We start from the raw sequence: 20714 nt of genomic DNA, 5'->3' as shown, positions 1-20714 counted from the left end.
TAAAAGCGCTCGGCAGCCGGTGATAAAGAGTCCTCACGGCGAGCAGGTGGTGGCATGTAACGACTCCTTGATAGAACCAGTGAGTTATAGCTTTATTGCCCTTCATATCCCCTTCATATCTGCCTGTGTTTTAGCTACGGCCAGGTAAAGCCAGCTGTCGGAACAACGATAAGACAAGCCGGGGCCACCACGGCTCATGTGTACGTTATTGATAATGACTAGGATAAAGGAGTATCAATACAGGGTGCTCGTCGTTTACAATGTAGCCCTTTTAAAATACACACGAGTTTTATCAGTTATTGAAAAACTGCTTTAGTTTATGATGGCCATGTGGCTATTCCAAACGTGTCCTCTGGGGGGCAGCGTTGCTTGCTACAATGTGAACCGCGGTATTTTGTATGGTGTGGAACATGTCATATCAGCCTCAGACAACGCAAATAGGAAATGCATTGCTCTTCTTTATCACAATTAAACATATCCAATAGACTGCAGAGGATAATGACTCTCGGTAATCAACATCGCCACTGTCAATATTGCATAGCCATTCTTACTCTTTATTTATTATTTTTGTTAAAGCTTGGATAGATAAGTAGTTAAATAAAAACGGGGTCTGAACGGATTATTTAACCATGTTTTTCTGCAAAAGAAAATCCATGGCTGATCAACAGCTTTCTTCAATAGGCTGCACCTCCCCCTTTCAAAGTGTGATATTAAAGTTAGAGGATCTTTGAGCAAACAGCCTCTTCATGACAGCGAGGTGAGTGGCTCCAGTCATTCCAATCCAGACAACTCACCAAACAAACACTGCTAACAGCAGAGGTGCTGAGACCACTACAATAGAATGGCTGCTGTTCGAGGTTTGTGTTTTATTGCACACCGTTGACATAAGCACGTATTGCAGTGTGATATAAGACAGATACAATATAATTACAAGATATATTATTATGTACTGCATATTACCTACTCAACACACAGAAGAAGAAGAAGAAGAAGAAGAAGAAGAAGAAGAAGAAGAAGAAGAAGAAGAAGAAGAAGAAGAAGAAGAAGAAGAAGAAGAAGAAGAAGAAGAAGAAGAAGAAGAAGAAGAAGAAGAAGAAGAAGAAGAAGAAGAAGAAGAAGAAGAAGAAGAAGAAGAAGAAGAAGAATGCTCAAGCCTACTGGACAAGACGACCAGACGTTTGGTGTGAACGTGGAACATGCTGCCAGGTATAAGCAGTGAATGAGGCCCATGATCAGCCTATCAGTCAAGAATTTATTCCTCTCGTCACTTGTGGAATTAAGAAACACTTTGTGTTGTTACAACCGCCAGGAAGGTGTAAGACAGAAGGTGTATGTCTCCTCGCTGGGATCCAGCCCCTTTCAGCACCTAGGGCTCAACTCGTTGTCTGAACCTGATCAAGACTCCCACCTTCACAGTACAGAGGTAGTCCTTTTCTCACCCACCCCCAATTCCCTGCCTACCGCCGACCAAACTTGACAGCTTTGGTATTGTATCTCCTCTGATTTTACGTGGACGTTATTTTTCCTGTACAATTCTTTCTATAGATATGTGAAAGTCGATGACTGATTGTGTTAACAACGTGTTACCCATCCCACAAATCTCGTTATTTTCTGAGGTATGACACTTTAAAGGATTGCTCGGAGGCCTGCCCCAGTATACTGGTGTTTCTAGTGGGGGAAAACCAAATCACAATAACATAATGATCAAAAGGCACAGATGTAGCGAGGTCATGCAAGTTATCATGTAATGTAGGGTTAGGGTTATTGTTAAGTGTGTGTGTGTGTGTGTGTGTGTGTGTGTGTGTGTGTGTGTGTGTGTGTGTGTGTGTGTGTGTGTGTGTGTACATGCGTGTGCTATATGTGTATGTGTGCGTGTGTGTGTGTGTGTATTTATACATACAAATGTAGATGGAGTCACCATTAAGGGGTCAGAGTGTATTGTATACACCATCCGTGCAGATACACACACGCACACCAGTCAATTCAACGTGTGAACACTTTACATATTTACATTTGGTTTGAACCAACACGAGACATTGAAATCATGTAATGTGTAATGTCGCTGAGAAAATGTACGATAATGCAAACACAAAACAAAATGTAGGCCTATCCGTTTTTGTATTTTCTTCAGTGCTTTGTTTGAACCTGCTGGCCAAACTCAGGCCCTTTGCCAGCAGCCAATGGGAGGGCGGCATCCATTTAATTCGCAATGTCATTTTCTTAGAGCCCATAAGCGGAGGTTTCTGGGCTCAATTCAAACAGCCCAGCCAAATTAGCAGTCAAATGAGCACCTACATCTGCCTAATACGTTAACGTCGCAAACATTTTCCCAGTGACTATAAAGAAAAGACTAGACCGCAGATGTAAATGGCCCTCTTTTCATTTACCTGATCTAAGACGGTTTCACCATACCGATGACTATTGTGAGCAATAGGAAAATATCATTCACAGAATTATTATTTATTTCCATATGGCATAACAATGATAATAGGTCTATAAGCCCGTACAGATGGTACAAGAAACGGCGGTTAGGTTAGGTAGGCTGTTGTTGGGTGATGGGCTTCGGAAACACACGCCACTAAGGTCAATACTGTGGTCATCTCCGACATGCGAATCGAGGCAACCGATTTTAACTGTCATACTGGTGTCGTGTGGTTTCCACCAATGAGAAGCCATCTCAATTGGACAGCCACCATTTTGTTCATTCGCAAGCTTCAGCGTATAGCTCAAAAACATTGTTCTCCTGATGAACTGATGCAAGATCCTTGGGTAAAAATCTCACACCGCTATTCAAATGTGCACACACGCAAAATACTTGTTTTAAAAGTAGACATAATAGCCATTCTCTGACCAAAATAGCTGAAAACGTTGCTCAATTTGCAATGTTTTGGTTGGGTTTCTCTTCTCAGTGGTAAAGTGGGCCTGGCTCTCAGCCATGTGTGACTGGGGCACTTACTGGCTCAAGCTAATGACCCTAATTGGGAAAGTGGGTTCCGTTTCAGGGTCACTGGCAAACTGACTGGCATGTGTGGAATGTGACGGGTGGCACTCTTCCTTTGTGTGGACCACCCCATCAATTCACTGCAAGGCAGCGCACCTTCACTCTGGTTCCCCCATTCCTATTCAGAGATAGAAACACACACACTGAAGCAGGCTATTTTGGGAATAAATAGTTTTCTGTGCTCACTAGTGCATATGGATATGAAGCACTCATTGACGTTTAATTTTAGACTCCCATAGCCGGTTTTGACTCAACATAGCCTGTAGTTCCACATTTTAAACATGTCCAATATTTAATATTTGATATCTTGAAGTGCGGGGGGAACTCTGAGGACAGCCCATTAGCCGTGTGTGGATTGTCACGTGGGAAAGACAAAAGCCAATCGGGAGCAACGCTAACCTGTAATCACAGTGGAATCCATGGTGGCCTGAGTGTGATGGATTTGCTTAATAATGGAGACCTACTCACACTGCAACATGAGAAGTCAATTTTTCCACCGTCCCCAGGACTTCGTCTATTGTGCTTTAGTTGTTCTTGAGGATGTCCGCCATGTTTTCTTATAATGAAGAGACTTTTTTGATCGTAAGATGGCAATTGTGATTTGCGTATGGGATTTGAGAATCAGGACTTGGTTGCTTGGGAATGGAATCGATTAGTGTGTGGTGTGCTGTTATGTCCATACACCTAGTGACCAAAAGACCAAAACATTTAAATGTATCTTCATCTATCCTTAGTTGTCTGGTTTCTAAATTTTTTTTATCTTTCGTCTGGTGCGTGCCAGGCATTGCTGTGCACACACCATCCAGCCACACAGGCCTTTGTATTGTTTTCTTGGCAAACTTTGTTTTGTTTTCTTTCATGATTCAGGACGTTGATGAACTGCATTCAAAATATTCTGCCATCTAAACTTTCTCACACTTGAGAAAGTTTCTTCTTTCTTGAGCACTTTCTTCTTGCCTAAAAGCTGTTACAATGTTCAAAGTTGTCTCCGGCATGGGAAACCTAACTGGGACGTTTGAGCTCATTCAGCTCACCTCTGGCTGCATGATGTCACTCCAATGCGGTCCCGTGGCTTTGTCACATAGCTGGCTATGGCACCGAAGGCTTTGTGCCTTGTTGCTCAGGGAGTGGAGGGCTATCCTATTTGTTATCGTTGCTGTAATCAGGTTTTTTCCCAATACTGTGTGGGTTGGAGTTCAGGCGCACTCACAGAGAAACAGGCCTAAAGTGGCCAAGGCGTGCCTTTCACAGATCCAACCCCACTCTGCAGCTCCCACCCGATTCTTTCGGCATCACACCGTCCATTAATCAGGTGTTTGATGTGGTCGCTCCCTGTGTTGTGCTCCACACCCTGCCAGCCGTCATGAAAGCCTCCCTTGTTGCTGCTCTCGCAGTGAAACCTCCGCTTGGGAACGTGCGTGCTTGGATTCACTTCGACCCAGACGTTGAGCAAAAGGTTCAGACAGGCGTGTTTCTGGCGAGTTTGCCATCAATTCGAGACAATGTGTATGTTTTACAAGTTTGCGTTCCCTCTCATATAAAAGTTTACTTTTATATAGCTCTTGAAGGGAGTTTGACTGAAGATAACAATGGCAATGAAAGAATGTGAGGGACATATATGAGCGTCTTTAAGATACTGTCTCATATCTTTCGGCTCTTGTACTTTTATCTTCAGGTTGGTACGGTTTGAGCCATCTCGGCATCGAGGCTGGGCTTTTATTCGCTAGCAGTCCTCCCCTGCACATGACTTCACTCTTATAACACACCCATGCACCACGCGGTGATACGAGTTTTGGAATCACAAAGGCGTGAATGCGTACAAAACAGAAAAAACTGCTGTGCGTCTGTGATCTTCAGTGGCTGCGGCGTACCCATTGAGCACTGCATGCGAGGCGGGCTACTGTCTGCCACCTGCAGCCCTGTGGTGGAGCCCTGTGGTGGAGCCCTGCGGTGTGACTCTGATGTGGCTTGGCTAATACCTGCACTATGGGGCCTCTCCTCCCTAGACTCCGCCGTGCCCCGTACCTTGGTGAAGAAAGAAATCGAATAAAAAGGCTCAGATCTGCAGACATTCAGTCTGAAAGACATGATTCGGGGGGTGTAATATGGAATAAATTGAGTCTTGCCGCTATTCAGGGGACAGATGTTCTTGTTTTTACTGTGGTGATGACAACACCGAAGGGGAAAGGTACAACTCAGGAGGAACGCATTGAAGGAACATTGGTGGTTTGTTGTAAACCACCAAACCATTCATTTGACAACATCTCCAGCCGTTATATGGGACCATTGCCACCCTCCTAGCTCGCTTATCTCCACCATACCTTGATTACATGGCGTTTCAATTCTATGATGGTTTTTCTACTGGTGCTCAATTAAAGCTGCTGACAGACATCGGTATGAGACACGCGCACTCAGCTATGTGTGACGACAGCCCCGGCCCAGATACATCTAGTGCGGAGGGAGAGGAGAAAGGGAAAGGCAGAGAGAGAGAGAGAGAGAGAGAGAGAGAGAGAGAGAGAGAGAGAGAGAGAGAGAGAGAGAGAGAGAGAGAGAGAGAGAGAGAGAGAGAGGCGGTTGGTGCCGGCTTGGTGAGTCAAGCTTAGAGACAGAGTCTGCTGAGTGACAAATCAAACGCCCACTGACAGACCACTCTGGGGCTCCACATACACTGGCCCACTCCTCTTCACAGGTGGTCTCCCTCTCAACACACACACACACACACATGCACGGACACACACACACACACACACACACACACACACACACACACACACACACACACACACACAAGTCCACAAAACATTAATGGCCAAAGGAGGCTGAACTCAGACACAACCATCAACATATAATCTCTATTCCACTGAATCAATGGATGGATTCACAGTAGTCTTAGCAATAGTAAGAAAGCACAGTCACACACGTCATTACATTTTGTAACGATAAGGTTTGCCCTGCGCGTGACCTTGCCCGTTGCAACAGAGCAAGTCACTCTCTGACCTCTTCTGCATCACGCTCAGACACTTGATTAATGGGCTCTGAGATGAACCCTGCATGGCTGGCTTCTCTGTTGATCCTTCAGGGGAGCGGCCGTTGATTGTCCCTCACTGAATTGATGATACCTCAAGGAAGGAGGAAGGTAAAAAAGAAAAAAAAAAGCAAGTGTGCCACAGAGACTTGCTAAACGTCTTTATGTGTGGCCTTTTTCTGTCATTCAGGTCATTCACACTCAAACAATAACCCTCTACTTCTCTCTCTCTCTCTCTCTCCCTCTCTCTGTCTCTCTCTGTCTCTCTCTGTCTCTCTCTCTCTTTGTCTCTCTCTGTATCTCTCTCTCCCTCTCTCTCTCTAACTCTCTCTCTCTACCTCTCCCTCTCTCTCTCTCTCTCTCTCTCTCTCTCTCTCTCTCTCTCTCTCTCTCTCTCTCTCTCTCTCTCTCTCTCTCTCACTCTGACACACATTCATATACTCAGGGAACAAAGGGAAACTACTTTGTGTTGTCACTCACCGTTCTAGTTTACCTTGATAACTTTGGCATACTGTCAAACTTTATTCTATAACGAGCCATGTTTGCACAGCAAGGAATCCCAAAGAGAGATCTATTTGCACATTTCTTAGCGCCTGTGCAAATAAATGCATTACATAAACTCTTTCTGTATTTGTTTGTCAACATCAGGAGATGACGTGCTGAGCAAATATACTCTAGTGTGGTCACAGAGGGTGGGATGAGGGTGGGGGGGCTGGGTAACCATTTGATAATGCCACATATGGATGTGCAGTTTATACTGGATAAGGTTTATCGTCTTACTGAAGCTTGTGGAATCTAGTCATTTTTTCCCAATCTATACTCAATTTTAAAGTTGTTGAAAAAACAAGGCTACATGTATCTCAGCAGAGGAAACTGGAGCAGTCACGTACTCTTTCTGCTGCCACGGTTACCATTTGTGTTATTCATTAATGATTAATAACAAACACAATTTTGCAACTCCGGTGATGTCATTTTAGGTGAGTAATGTGCAAAAGAAAAACTGCTGATGTAAACAGTAAAACATATGGATATGAAGCTATTTACCTGCAATGCTGATGCAAAGTTAGTTGATCCATTTGAATCCAGCGCAAAAACATTAAACTATTTAAACTTCGACAGAAGAGACAGAGAGCATCCACAAAGTATTCTCAGTAGAGAGATGAGTTATCTCTGTCTTTGGGCTTTTAAAGCAATCAAGTATTTGAGGCATGCCTGCCATTTATTCATCACTTTAAAAAAGTTAATTTAATATTAATACCACAGATGTATTTCATTTGTTGGCACACCGTTGGCATTATAAGTCTCAGTTTCGCTGCCATCCTAAAAAAAACCATTTGCATCCCCAAATAGGAAATGCTTTGTCACGGCTAGCATGTCATAAACCGCCTCAAAAGTGGCCGCCTGTCGCCCGCCTGCCCTCCTCTTCCTCTACCTCGGGAGACGGGGATTACGAAGGCCCTCGGGAGGGCCCGACTGTATAGGAGGCGTATGAATGACATGCGGCGATACACGACAGACGGGGAGGCTCGCCTCTCGATGCCAGTAAAGCCCTCCCGTCTCCCTGCAGGGACCGGGGGCGTCAGGCGGTGCGGCTCCACAACGGGGCCGGCGCAGACGAAGGCCTGGTCAAGGCCTAAGCTATAGAAGCCCTGACATCTGGGTTTGCGCTGTGTCTCGCCGCCAACCTGCTCCCCAGTCTGGCAGCTATATGCACTTCATTATTACGCCTTAATGCCATCATCCCTCCTTCTTGAATCGCAGTCAAAATCCAGCCCTAATATAGGCAGGCGGGGCGGGGGGGGTGGGCGTGGGGGGCTATTGCCAATATAGTCCTACAGTCCCGAGGAAGCCTATGTGTAGAGCCACCCATGGATATCAATAGACGAGATATAAGAGAGTGAAATGATAACCTTTCATGGCGTTGCCCTTCGAAGAGGTAAGGGTACAGTGTTTATTGCATGGATGACTGTTAGCATAACGTTATGATGAGACAACAAAGGCAGGCTCCATCGTGTTGAGGGAAAAACGCACAGCAGGTGGTAGAGAAAGCTGTGACAGAACCCCTGATTTGTGCAGAATTGTGTTGCTTAAAGGATATGGCCACCAGATGCCCATTTGGATGAAAACTGAGGTTTCAGTCTAATCTGTTGTACACGGAAGCCAAAAACGTGTCTGTGCGGTGGGAAACGGGAGATACTTTGGCCTAAATATTCGTCCACATTTTTTTTGTATTTCTAAACGCATATCATTAACTTTGGATTTATAGATTCCAATGTCCAATATTCAAAAGTAGTTTTCATTTCACGTTGAGGTCCATTGCCCCAAATTCTGTTCTCCACCCATTTAATGAATTGCCATGGTGTTGCTAACAGGGCAGCAGCAATCCTAGGAACATAGCCATAGATGGCAGTGTTCTGCCTCATTTTTAGCAGCTCACCCAGTATCTAGCACATGCAGGAAAATTAATATTCATCATCTGAGTTTCTGTTGTCTTTTTAGAATACTAGCGGGTAAATCCAGCAGTAATGTTGATTTATTTTGTATAACTGTTTCGTAGTTTGTCCATGGCATTGACTATAGCTTAATTCATCATTCATCGATGACATTTAAAAAATAAAAAATCTATTCTATCATTGTTGTTTTATTTTAGAACAGCAATTCAAAATATTTTTGCAGTAAAGTATCACTTCCGTAATTACAATTTCAAATGTCCTTATAATAATGTTTTACATTGAATATGACAAAATCGTAATTATTACTGAATATGATTTTTCATAAATTTTTTCTATTTATCTATTTACATTGAATTCATATTATTTTTATTGTACTTGTAGTATTTCATGTGTTTGAAAATTTCAACATAGTACCAAATGTTACATTTCTAAGCATCCATTTTGTCATTTCATCTTGATTTAAAATCAACATTTTCAAAACATTCTCCTGCGTGATAAAAAAAAAAAGATTTGGAATACTAATTACTGCTCTTTAAAATTAAGGTTGATTGATCCCAGTTAAAACATCCTGGATTCCTCCTCCTATTTGCAGAGTTAAAGGGAGCTTTTGTTGACGAGTTCTACTTGAATAAATTGTGTTTATACAACAGTACATTTCCTTGGTCTTTTGCTCTGACTGCCGCAAGGTCGGTTTTATATTGAACTGAAATCATAAAATGACACTCGAGATAAACAGAATGTTTACCTTCCCCATGTGAGCTGAGGCTGATATGTAAATGCTGCCTTATTCTTTCATCAAATTTGCATTTACCCTCTTAACCAAACACTACATGGTTCCAGTTCAAACACGCCTAATGATGGGTGGCCCTTTATGACCGATTGCCGTATCGGCAAAAAAAATAAAAGAAGCAAAGAGCAATTTATCCCAAGAATGAAAGGGGCTAAAGCATAGTAGCTATCTGTGAGTGGCTGGCAATAATTGGATCAACTTTGCAGAGAAATGGATGTGTTTTGATGCTCTAGTGGCTAACTGGAAATCGGGTGGCTTCTGGCCTATTTATCATTCCCTCTTTTTATCTGCCGCTGCCAGACCTATCCGCAGCCTCCATTCCAGGGAGGGCTAATCAAACAACTTTTTAATAAGGCTAAACAGCATCTCCCGGGCAGGCGAGCTGCTCAGGGTGCGCAGAACACTCTGGCGTAAACCTTGAGGAGAATATCAATTAACAGGGTGACATGCTGTGCTGCTTGGAAGAATAAAAGAGAGAGTGTGACACGGACAGGAAGCTGGGGTGCGGAAACTGGGCTTGACGTTGGCGGGGTACAGAGCAGTGAGATGATCTTTTTGGCTGCGGTTGCTTATTCACACGACTTTTACTGCAAGCAATGTCAACTATTTCACATCCATCGTTTTCTATATTTTCGTAATATAGTACAGTTTTAATTGAAGCTGTCAATGCGGTCTTCTGTTATTCAAGTGGGCTTCACTATATTTGCTTAGTAGGCTACTGGAGATGTCTGTGGCCTGGATCCACAAGCCTCATGTTATGAGCTTCAGACCTTACCCTAACCCTAGCACCTGCCAGGGACCGCTGACCCTCGACACTACTGTACATGGCGGTGTCTTTTTGGTCTTGGCCTTTCAGCAATCGTACAGTACACACGGTGGTGTGTGTGTGTGTGTGTGTGTGTGTGTGTGTGTGTGTCTGAGTGTGTTGGGGGGTGTTCAAGGTCCGGTCACACATAGCAAACCCCCCCCCCCCCCCCGCTCCAACCCAGAGCATAAAACCATGACGCTCGCAGCCCTCTGCAAGCTCACCAGCTGCCGCCTGTCCGAGCGGCCATAGAGCAGTTAACAAGCTCCAAAACAAAACAGAGTGACAAAACGCAACAAAGGCCAAGAGGGAGCCTACCAGGGCTGTCCCTGTTAGCCACCAGCCCCCCCCCATCCACCACCACCACCACCACCACCACCGCAAGCAGGAAAAAAGAGGAGAAAGGAGGACCTTGATTTGAGCTCTCGCTAGGAAACTGAGGGTCCAATGCGTGGAATGTGTCTCCGTGCGTCTGCAACATCCCACCCTGCAAGTCCCCGACCACGACCCCTCTTCACCCCCCGGTCATCCATGGGGTCATCCAATTTGTCTTTGTTTCCCCCCCCCCCCCCCCCCCCCCCGCGCGCCTAAATTATGTATTTCCTCGGCGTGAAAAAAGAGCGATGCGGGGTGCCCTTGGTGGCAGAACAACAACAAGCGGACATTTTGAGTGTGCCTGTCAAAGTGCTATCTAATTGTCGCAGGGCTGCGGGGGGAGCCGGTATCTGCTCCGCGCCCGCCGCCCGCCGCCGGGCCCTGCCATTCACACAGCCCGGGGATGCCACACACATTCTGTTTGTTCTACATGAGCAAACAGATTGTAAACTGGCTGATAATTTTCGCACTGACAATGTCATTTACGGCTGTCAGCCTTTTGTCGGGCTCTGTTTGCTTTATTCAAATATGAACCGAGTGGACCTTCCCCTCCGGCGCTCACTTCTGCATTAAAATCACATCAATTCACTTCCATTTTGTCTTATCTGAAATTCATTGGAGGCAATCACTTGGTTGAATGCCCTGGCGTTGCCATGGAGACCAAAGGTCCCATGTGGACTTCAGAGGGATTTAGGAACTTGTAAGATTTAAGTCTTGAAGTACACAGTTGCTTTGTTGTGACTCCCTTTGATTTGATAGGGTGGAATTTGCCTTTTCTAACTTGGGGCTGAGGTGAAATAAATCTGGATATGCATTAGCATCCCTGGGCTGCGTTGATAAATATTCATCCGTTCTCCCCCTTTTCATTGATCTATCTCTACATTTACCAATCTCTTTACAAGGCGCTGCTCGAGCTATTTGCCTGACCCTGATCTGCATTCATATGGCGCCGTGATCCCAGCGCACCACACTGAAATTGATGTTCTATTTCCACACCGCCGATCCGCTCCATTTGTCAAGCGGCCATCTTTGTGCCGAAACTATGACGGTCGGAGTGGCAAGCCGTGCGGAGCCCCCCAGGGGTTTGCAGTGGGCAGCCCCCCCCCCCCCGGGCTGGGTGACAATAAATCCAGCTCAGCGAAACAAGGGCAGGGTGTACCGTGGGTGCTCGCCTCCCGGGGTGTCAGGCTTCCCTCCTGAAGCATCTTCCCACCCGCACACACACACCCCCCCCAACAAACCCCCCACCCCCTTTGTTCACCAAGGTCAGGGCACGAAGTGCTGAGTTATTCACATCAAACTGTCTGGCTGGAAGCGTCTGCAGATGTTACTGTTTTTGTGTTTGATTTGCCCCCCCCCCTCCCCGCTCGCTCCATTCTCTCCCTCCGGTGTCTTGTCAGCACTGGCTGCCAGGACGCTTGGCGTGTGAGTTTTTAAAAACCTGAAAAAACGTGGCCCGTGAAAGAGGAGTCGAGGCCTTGCCTTCTGCACGTGGTGAATTGGAGGTTTTTTTATTTTCCTTTGCCTTCACAGCCAAAAGTACTAAGTAAACAGTCAGAGGCAAATGGATTCATTTTTAGTTGTGCCAGGGGGTTTGTGGACAACAGAGGGCGCCTTCTTTTTGTCTTTTCGGCCATCAGTTCTAACATCTATTACCCTTCATTGTCGGCCATGACAGGCGGTTTTCAGAACTTAATGCATTACAAATATTTTCCCCACTTTCTTCAAAAGGTTTGGGACAAAGGAAATCATCTGAATAGTTTTTACATTTGAACAAACTAAAGGGTTGTCTGCATAAAAAAACAATGAACAAAGTTCATAAAATATGTTCCCTAAATGTATTGACTCATTTGCATGCCTTTAGCATGATCCTCTTTCACTTTCCGCTGTGGACAGAGCGAGCTTCAGTGGTTGGTAGGAGAATCAAAGGAATGGGAATGCTAGGATACTGTGCATTTCTTTTAGGGAACAAATGCATTGCAACGATGACCACGTCATTGTCTAAATGTCTGAATTGTTCTTTTATCACCTCCCTCAATAGTGCCTGTAGTAGTTAATTACACTAGTTTGAATGTGGTATTGTGCATATTCTTCTGCGATGTATTGTTACAAAATGTGTACAGTGTTTTCACGATGACAGGTCTAAACAAGTTGCATATTCTTCCAAACCCAAAGGCGTAATCCTTTGAAAGTGCAGGCGGTTTAGTGATGTCCAGAATTTTTGAATTCCGTACAACATTTTGTGAATTTAAGAGGTAAATAAAGATCCTCTCAACTGACAAAGTGTCACCTGGAGCATCTAAACAATCAATGCCCATTTGCAACTTGCTATTTACCTGCTGTTGACATCAATGGCAGCCCTTTAAATTAAGGTCATTTTGTCAGATATTGCATGACATTAGACGTGGCATTTGGGAAGGACAACTTGATATTGAATATAAAGTACCGACCCCAGTTTATTTTTATTCATACCCGTATTTAATACACGCGGTCAACATACAATATTGGTAAGTCACGAGTTGACTGCTTAATAGTTTATTAAAACATGTCTATATATAAACAGAATTGAACGACTTGGTTGTTTAGTTGCAAAGGATTATAAATATTAGGTAAACAAATTAACAACCACTAAAACAACAATATGTGTTTAACCGCCAAAAAACGTTTTTTTTTTTTTAAATAATTCCTCTTTCCAGGTTTGCATCACTCACTCTTGTTGTTCACATAACATTAGCCAGCCTTTAGCTGGGCTGAACTCACAAAGATTCATCTACAGGGAAAGCCTTTGACAGAGTCTTGCCGCTGCCTGTTGAGACACTATTCCGTCTGCGGAGCTGGGATTATTCTCAAATACCAGTCCCACTATGAACAAAAGAAGCTGATGATGGCAAATTAGGCCTGGGCCTTTTTCTGTGGCAGAAAAAAGGAGAATGGAAACTTCTGGAGTTGAGCAGACTTGGTGGTCCCTTGGTTATAATGATATATTTAGTAGGAGTTTACATAAAATAAAGAAGGGACTGATCAAAGAAAAAAGGAAAGACCAAGGGGGAATTCAGAATTTCACTGAAGGTATCAAATTACCGTTTATACATAAATATTTCATATGCTGCATTAAGCTCCCAACATACAAATGAAATACTATCACAGAAGGTCTCCGGTGGAAACTAGAGAGCAGCGCTGTGTTGGACACGGTATCCAAGGACATGTCTCAGTGGTACCGTTGACAAGTCTTCACCGTGCCAAGAGGGAATGGGAAATCAATGGCACTGACCTGTCCAAGCCAGTGTACCTATAGGCTGACTGGGGTCACTGTCAGGATTCATCTGGCTCAGCAGAGTACACACAAAACTTTCCAAGGTCCTTGGGGACCTTTTAACAGTATGAAGATATGTCCACCACGTCGATAGCCATCACCTCTGCTTTGTGCAACACTGCATTTTATATGCACACACAAACAACACACAGTGCACCGAGTAGACAAATCGTGTCGGGGAACTTTACGAGGAATACCGAGCAGCACAAACCCGGTCAGAGATAGAGATCTTGAGTCGTCCATTAGCTTTATCTGTCTGGTTTTCCTTCCTCCGTCTTGCAGCCCCGTTTGGCTGTGGCTGGGGCTGCCGCTAGCTGCAGCACAATTGGCCACGCCATTGATCTCATTGTGACTAAAGACACTTCATGTACCCTGAAAGGCTGCCACACAATGCGGTGACATTGATAGGGCCACACCGAGGTGGGTCTTTTTGTGCCTGCCTGTGTGTGGGGGCTCCGCCGGCGATGGGGGTTGGGGGAGACGCGCTGAGCTGACCCGCACGGGATGCTAACAAGATGCAAACAAGTAAAGGGGGCCGAGGAGGACATTAGAGGATACTTTGGGGGTCAAACTGAGAGGTTGGGCCCTTCTTTTTTTCCGTTTGTCATATTCAGGTTTTTTATTTGTCTCCAAATCAAGAATGCCTTTGTACTCTTGATGTGATAACCTTTAAACAGTTGGATTAATAACACTCAAAATACCACGTTACATGTATGATTTTCTTCTGTTTCTATATATATATCTATACAGTGAACACAGGGTGCTCCCGTGGTGTCTTAGCACTTAGTTAGTGCACTCTGCTAGAAGGGTTAGACCTCCTTTGTACATCTCCTGAAAGGGAAAGGCGGCTTGCAAAGCAGGGGTTGTCGACAAGGGTGCATTTCGTCGTTGCATACAAGTAGCATGCATGTAGCCACAGGAGAGGTCCGCCTGTGAATCTGCCCCTTTATTTAGGTAGCTAAGGAGTATCTAAACATTGCTGGATCTGACTTTGTTGCTTTAGTCCCAGGTGGAGAGGATGTCGATCTTCACACACAGGGCTTCTTCCATCTCGCACATTTCTGCTTCCCCTGCAGCAAGCCGACCCTGGCGTGTCACTGTCATTAGTGGACACTCGCTCTTTTTTTGTTTTTGTAAAGGAGTCCATTTTGATAGGATTAGGCATCGCCGGGAGCCTTGTTGTAGGAGACTTAGTTTACCAAATGTAGGAGCTTTATTGTGGCGTTTTGAAAAAGCCTGTGGCCACCCAGGTTTTGGAGATGCCAGGGATGATTCTGCAGGCAGAGCATTGCCCCAACCAACACACACACACACACACACACACACACACACACACACACACACACACACACACACACACACACACACACACACACACACACACACACACACACACACACAACCTCTGAGAACCAAGTGGATTTATTTTGATAGCTGATGACTAATTGGGCACATCATGAGCATCAAAACTAACACATCAGACGGTTTTCACGCTGAGTCAAATTAGACAAAAGGGGTTACACATTTTAGAGATGTTACTGTAGATGGTAGGTTCACAACTTCTTGGATGTTATCTGGCTGCTAATGCCACTGACATCTTTATCAAGTCTTTAAGAAAGAATATTATCAAAATAACAGCAAAGATTTAACAGCAAAGACCAATCTACAGCAGATATATTTTGCGAAAGTAGTTTGGGTGTAAAAACATGTACTGGTCATGGTAGCTTATAATTACCTATTCGTCAGACCTCGGTCTAAGCCTATCTTTTTTACACGGTTCTTACACGGCCATTCTGGGTTAGAACCGGGATTATGTTGCTATTTTACAACCAGCCTATTGTCATTTACAAGCATTAAATTCCTTTCTAGTCTGTTCACAATGGTCAGCCATCTTAGTCTTTTGGCCTAGAAGGTGTCTCTCATTAGACAATAATGGTGATCTGTTGTCCTGATTAGCATTGAATAGACTTTGATCAGCGTGTATTACCAGATTACCGTGATAGCCCACCTTTGGATTAAAACAAGGTCCCTGCTCATTGTGCTCTCTTGCTGTGAAGCAAGAATTGGGTGTGGGTTGTCTAGGGATTAGGGCCGAAGCCTCCTTTGTATGCGGGAAATACCACTTTATCAGGGAGGGCTGTCTCAGGCCGCGGGGTCCAGTACTAAGGGCTAGAGTTAGTAGGGGTGCAGGGGGCGGGGGGGGGGGGTGCTCTTTGACGGAGGCCAGCCTTCTGTGCCATGGTCTCTCTTCCAAGCCACAGCATCCTTTGTGAAGGCCCAGTGACCAGCGAGGCGCATAAGGGATGACACACCCCACACGGGCCCTGTTTACCCAGTGAAATAATCGCTCATTTCGGAATAACCGGGCCTCGGCCTGACCAGGGCTAATTGAATGGCAGCATGCCATTGGAGGCGTCGGCCCAGCTTTGCATTGCATCTCGCCTGTCAATGGTGTTTGGCTGACCCACTCAGAGGGATGGCTCCCCAGGGCCGGAATATATCATGAGGCACAGAGAGGAGTGAAGGGACATATAGAAAACATAATTAGTCATGATTCAGCCTCTGTGCTCCCCTGCTGTGATGATCCTCAGAGGTTGGAGAACGGAGGAATGTTGGATTATCCCGGACGGTTCTGTTTGTACAAGTTGTCGATATTGTGAAGCAGCGGGGATCGTCTGTGGAAAATATGTGACCTGGCGTAACCCTTTGGTGGAGATCCTAATTTCATATCGACACCGGCCATTCATAACTCCAGGGAGTGCTTGCGTTGCTCGTTTACGGGGCGACGATCCAGAGTTATTGGCAGCTTTGCAAGAGAAAGAACCATCCCTGGCCAATAAATGGGTCACTACTCTTGACATTTCTCCCAGCATGGGGCTTTTTGATATATGAAAACATGCATGGAGTGAGATCCCTAGAAAGCGGCTTTAACAGCATTATTCATTCATTCTTGTATCGGACAAGGTATCTTTTTATGTCCCCTTACCGTCGGGATAATGCAGTGAAACTGAATAGGAATCTTTGAATGAAAGTAATGGAAATCTTCCATCCAATCTTTTCTCACTGACAAGCCTTCCCTCTTTTAGGCACAGATTAGGGAGACAAAAGAGGCTGGTGCATGTGTCTCGTGCTTTGTTTGGACGTTGGTAGCTCATAGAAAATATGCCTTTAGGAATGAGTTTTTGAAGTAAGCATAGCAGAAAACATAGTAATCTTATATTCTTGAGGGCTTCCTCCTATTTTTTTGTCCCACTAAGGAACTATAGCCTTAGGCTATTATGTTTAAAAGTTGTTTTTTAGTACAAATTAAACTCCAGAAAGCCTGAATTTCCCTTATTTATTTCAACAACAAAACAAGATCATGCAACCTTGTTATCTTTTTTAAATAAGGGAAGCAGCTGTGAAATACACAAGTAGTTGTGGAATATACCGTTTATTAAATTTCATAACGTGCTTTTTGTTCTTGTAACTGTGTTATAAATGTGATATAAGATATAAATGAGCTGGTCTCCATTAAAAGCAATTCTCAAGCACAGAGGATGACATTTCAATTGAATTTTTGCGAGATTACGTCCCTCTCAGAAGTGTAAACGCGAATGTGTGCTGTTACATACTCTCAGCACATTTGAAACATACGTCCAAACACACACAGACAACACACAACACCTTACACAGGGAAACCTGAATGGCTCATATCAAGGTTCCCATCTGCTGCTGGATCAATAATTTGTGCAAGTCTCGTAGGCCTGTGTGTTTACTCTGGGCATCTGTGCCTAGCATACCAAGCCTGCACAATGTTTGAGCATGTGACTGTGTAATAATGGAAGATAGGGGGAACTAATAGCCACTGCAATATCTGTAGCTTGACCCACTGTGCCTCCCCCTAATTGATCTATAGATTAACATCAGACACATCAGTCAGGGGTTAACCTTTTCTGTTAGCTGCACTGTCTTGACTGTGGATTATCGGGCAATAGGAGAGCTGACAAAGACTGAAGCAGGATGAAGCCGTCAACAGTTTTAATTTCAGCGGTTCTGTTGAGAGGCGGTGGTGAGTTAATGAGCGAGTGGCATTGTTTAAACCAGAAATGCAAATTAAAGATCATTATTCTAAGTATCTAATTCTATTAAAAGGAATACAAGGTATAGAAATAATAAGCACATTTGGACGCAATGAATGATACATAAATATTTATCGCAAATAATTTCTTACAAATGTGGAGAGCAAAACAATATCTAGCTGATATTGACTAATCTAATAACCAATAGGTAAGCTATTGATTAAGATGTTTTTTCTTGCCTTTTTTCTTCTACGTTTTACTTTTTCGATAATATCTTTGGTGAAAAAAAATAGCTTAAACTTAATTATTTGGTCAATGTCAAAAAACGATAGATAAAAACAATAATCAAAACAATAAAAAACAATAGCACTCAAGCGGAAAGTGCAGTTCCCCCAGGCTAGCCTACTAAGGTATGAGCACAGTCCAGTCCAGCCCTTGCACGGCCCCTCCTCATTCCCTGGCCCTATACATACACTTGTTCCCGCTATGTAAACTTTGACATGTGGGTGTCAATCTCTCCCATATTTACCATGGGCTTTATCAGCCCATGATTAGTTTCCCGAGCAAATTTGGAGGTAAAAAGAAAAACAACCACTAGCACTGTGTAAGCCAACACAGCGTGTGCCACTGTTGGGCACTGCATATTTACATGGGTCCAGCTTGTTTTGCTAAGGCTTTCTCTGTAGGCATATGTCAACCAGGGGCCAGGGAAGAAGCAGGGGTTTATCAACAAGCAAAAAAGGGTACGTTCACACACGCCTGGCCGGTTTCATGTTTGTTAGCCGTGCTGCGCCTCTACTTGTACTGTAAATAGTTTAAGTGTGGTGCATGTCAACAGTAGGACTTTAAAGTGTTTGTGAAAGCCGTCAGGATACCATCAGTAAGTTTGTCCAGTCTCACTCATATAAACAGCGGAGAGGAGGCGAGAGTTCCCCTGGGTCCTCCATGGAGACGCCGTTGTGTACGATGTATATTAAAACAAGACAGATGGGCTTATTTTCATTTATTGCATTAAGGAAACAATGGCTAGTTGTGTGGGGTGGGTGGGTGGGGAGTGGTTGATTCTCCCAGATTGAACTTGATAGGATTATATTTGTGGACACTGGTCAATGACATAGGAGGATCCCTAAGTGTTTGTCTCAAACAAATGTTCCTCACTAAACGTGTACTCAAGCCAGAGTCAATTTGATTGCGGTGGCCGGCGTGAGGAGGGGCGACGCCGACCATTCCTGTAAACACGGGGCTAAGAAAGAGAAACATTTGCCATGATGGGAATAAAGCAAAGACGATAATGGCATGCAAATGTTGTCCGACTCAACAAAGCAGTTTGCTCTGGGAGACCTTGAAGGCTCCCTGTGCAACTGTGATGTCATTAGCCTTCACTGGGGACGCTTTCTGTGTTTGGAGTCAGGCGTTTGATTTTGATACGATGTTCTTATGTGTGTTGGTTTTGTCATCTGTAGCAAAATCATAAGTACTGCATGGTGAATCAGATGTATTTTCAATACAAAGTTTTCTTTTAAAAGATGGGAAAATTGTATTAATTTTTCTCTTCTGGCGGCCATTCTTGTTGATGATATGGTGAGATAATCGGGAATAATCCAGAATGCATCTGGATCCCATCAAAAATTATTAACGTTGAATCTTCAATCGTCCTCCTCTTCCTCCCATGGTACCATCGAGCAGCATCCCGTTAGCCGGTGCCGGCGCCGTGCTGTCATGGAAACGGATGGAACGCTTAGTCTCTGTTTAATAAACGCGCTCCGACCACGCCGAGGATCCCGTATTGACCACTCAGGAAGAGATTAAATGCCCGTGACATTTCCGAGGTGGAATTTGCAATTTCCCACAAATATGAGGCCGTGCGGGAGCCCGGCATGACAGCCCATAAAATCAATACAAATAACCTGAATCCCTAATACCTTGAGCCCTGTTAGCAGAGGGTTGCATTACAACTAAGACACTGGGAAGTAGGAGACACAGACCCCCCCCCCCCCCGCCCCCAGGCCGCCCCTCTCCCAGGCTGCAGTACTGACTCCTATCGACAGTCTCCAGGCCAAACACAGGCGCAATAACAATTAGGTGGGCCGCAGGCCCCGTCTCTCCTGCTCACACCTAGACGAACACACACTCGCGCGTGTATGTCAAACACACATCCATGCGCAAACACACGGGGCGTGCACACAAAATCCGAGCACAGATACACACGCACACACACACAAGCGCACTCACACAGACATTGGCCGTACACAGCTGGATTGTAACCAAAACCACATTACAAATACGGCGAATGGCATCTGTACATCATTTTTGTGTGGATGTTGATTTTGCGTTGTGTTCCTTTATACGACTTCTGAACCGGGGCATGTTGTAAGTCAAACAAGAGAGGGACATATTCACCATCAATTACGGAACTATCGCATGCCCGGGCCAGGCCAACATAAACATTGCCTTTGATATGCAGACAGTTTAAAAAGATATCATTGGGAACACATTGGCCACACCCGTGGTGAGTCATCACACCGTGTGGGATTAGCGGGTTTACCCGGGACTTAGCACAGGGGAGACACTGAAAAGAAAATAGCGCTCCGTCTTTATAACCCCCTTCTGTCTGAAGCCGGAGCCAAAAAATTGGGGGTGGGGGAGTGAGGAGGTGGGTTGCTTTTTTTCCTTTTTCTTTTTTTTTAAAAGGTGCACGGCGGCACGGTACAGTAGCTACTGGGCAGGTTGAGGCTGTCGATGGGAGCTGGCTGCTCTGTTTCTTTATTCGCTAAGCTCCCACAGAAGGCCAGGTGAGGCCGGGCAGGTGGCTCTTTTGCTGCTCACAGAGTGAGGTAGAGAGAGAGAGAGAGAGAGAGAGAGAGAGAGAGAGAGAGAGAGAGAGAGAGAGA

General features: G+C 44.8%; 1 long non-coding RNA gene across 1 annotated transcript in view; it reads left to right on the top strand.

Moving 5' to 3' along the window:
* The first annotated feature begins 1136 nt into the window (after positions 1-1136).
* Positions 1137-20714, top strand: part of LOC130382743 (uncharacterized) — a 53961-nt gene continuing 34383 nt past the window's right edge. Inside the window, exons 1-2 of the long non-coding RNA XR_008895615.1 lie at positions 1137-1206; positions 1310-1423. This is a non-coding gene — a long non-coding RNA (uncharacterized LOC130382743). The remainder of the gene's footprint in view (positions 1207-1309; positions 1424-20714) is intronic.

Source organism: Gadus chalcogrammus, chromosome 5, assembly GCF_026213295.1.
Source record: "Gadus chalcogrammus isolate NIFS_2021 chromosome 5, NIFS_Gcha_1.0, whole genome shotgun sequence".
Lineage (NCBI taxonomy): Eukaryota > Metazoa > Chordata > Actinopteri > Gadiformes > Gadidae > Gadus > Gadus chalcogrammus.
This window is presented reverse-complemented; position numbering and strand designations above follow the sequence as displayed.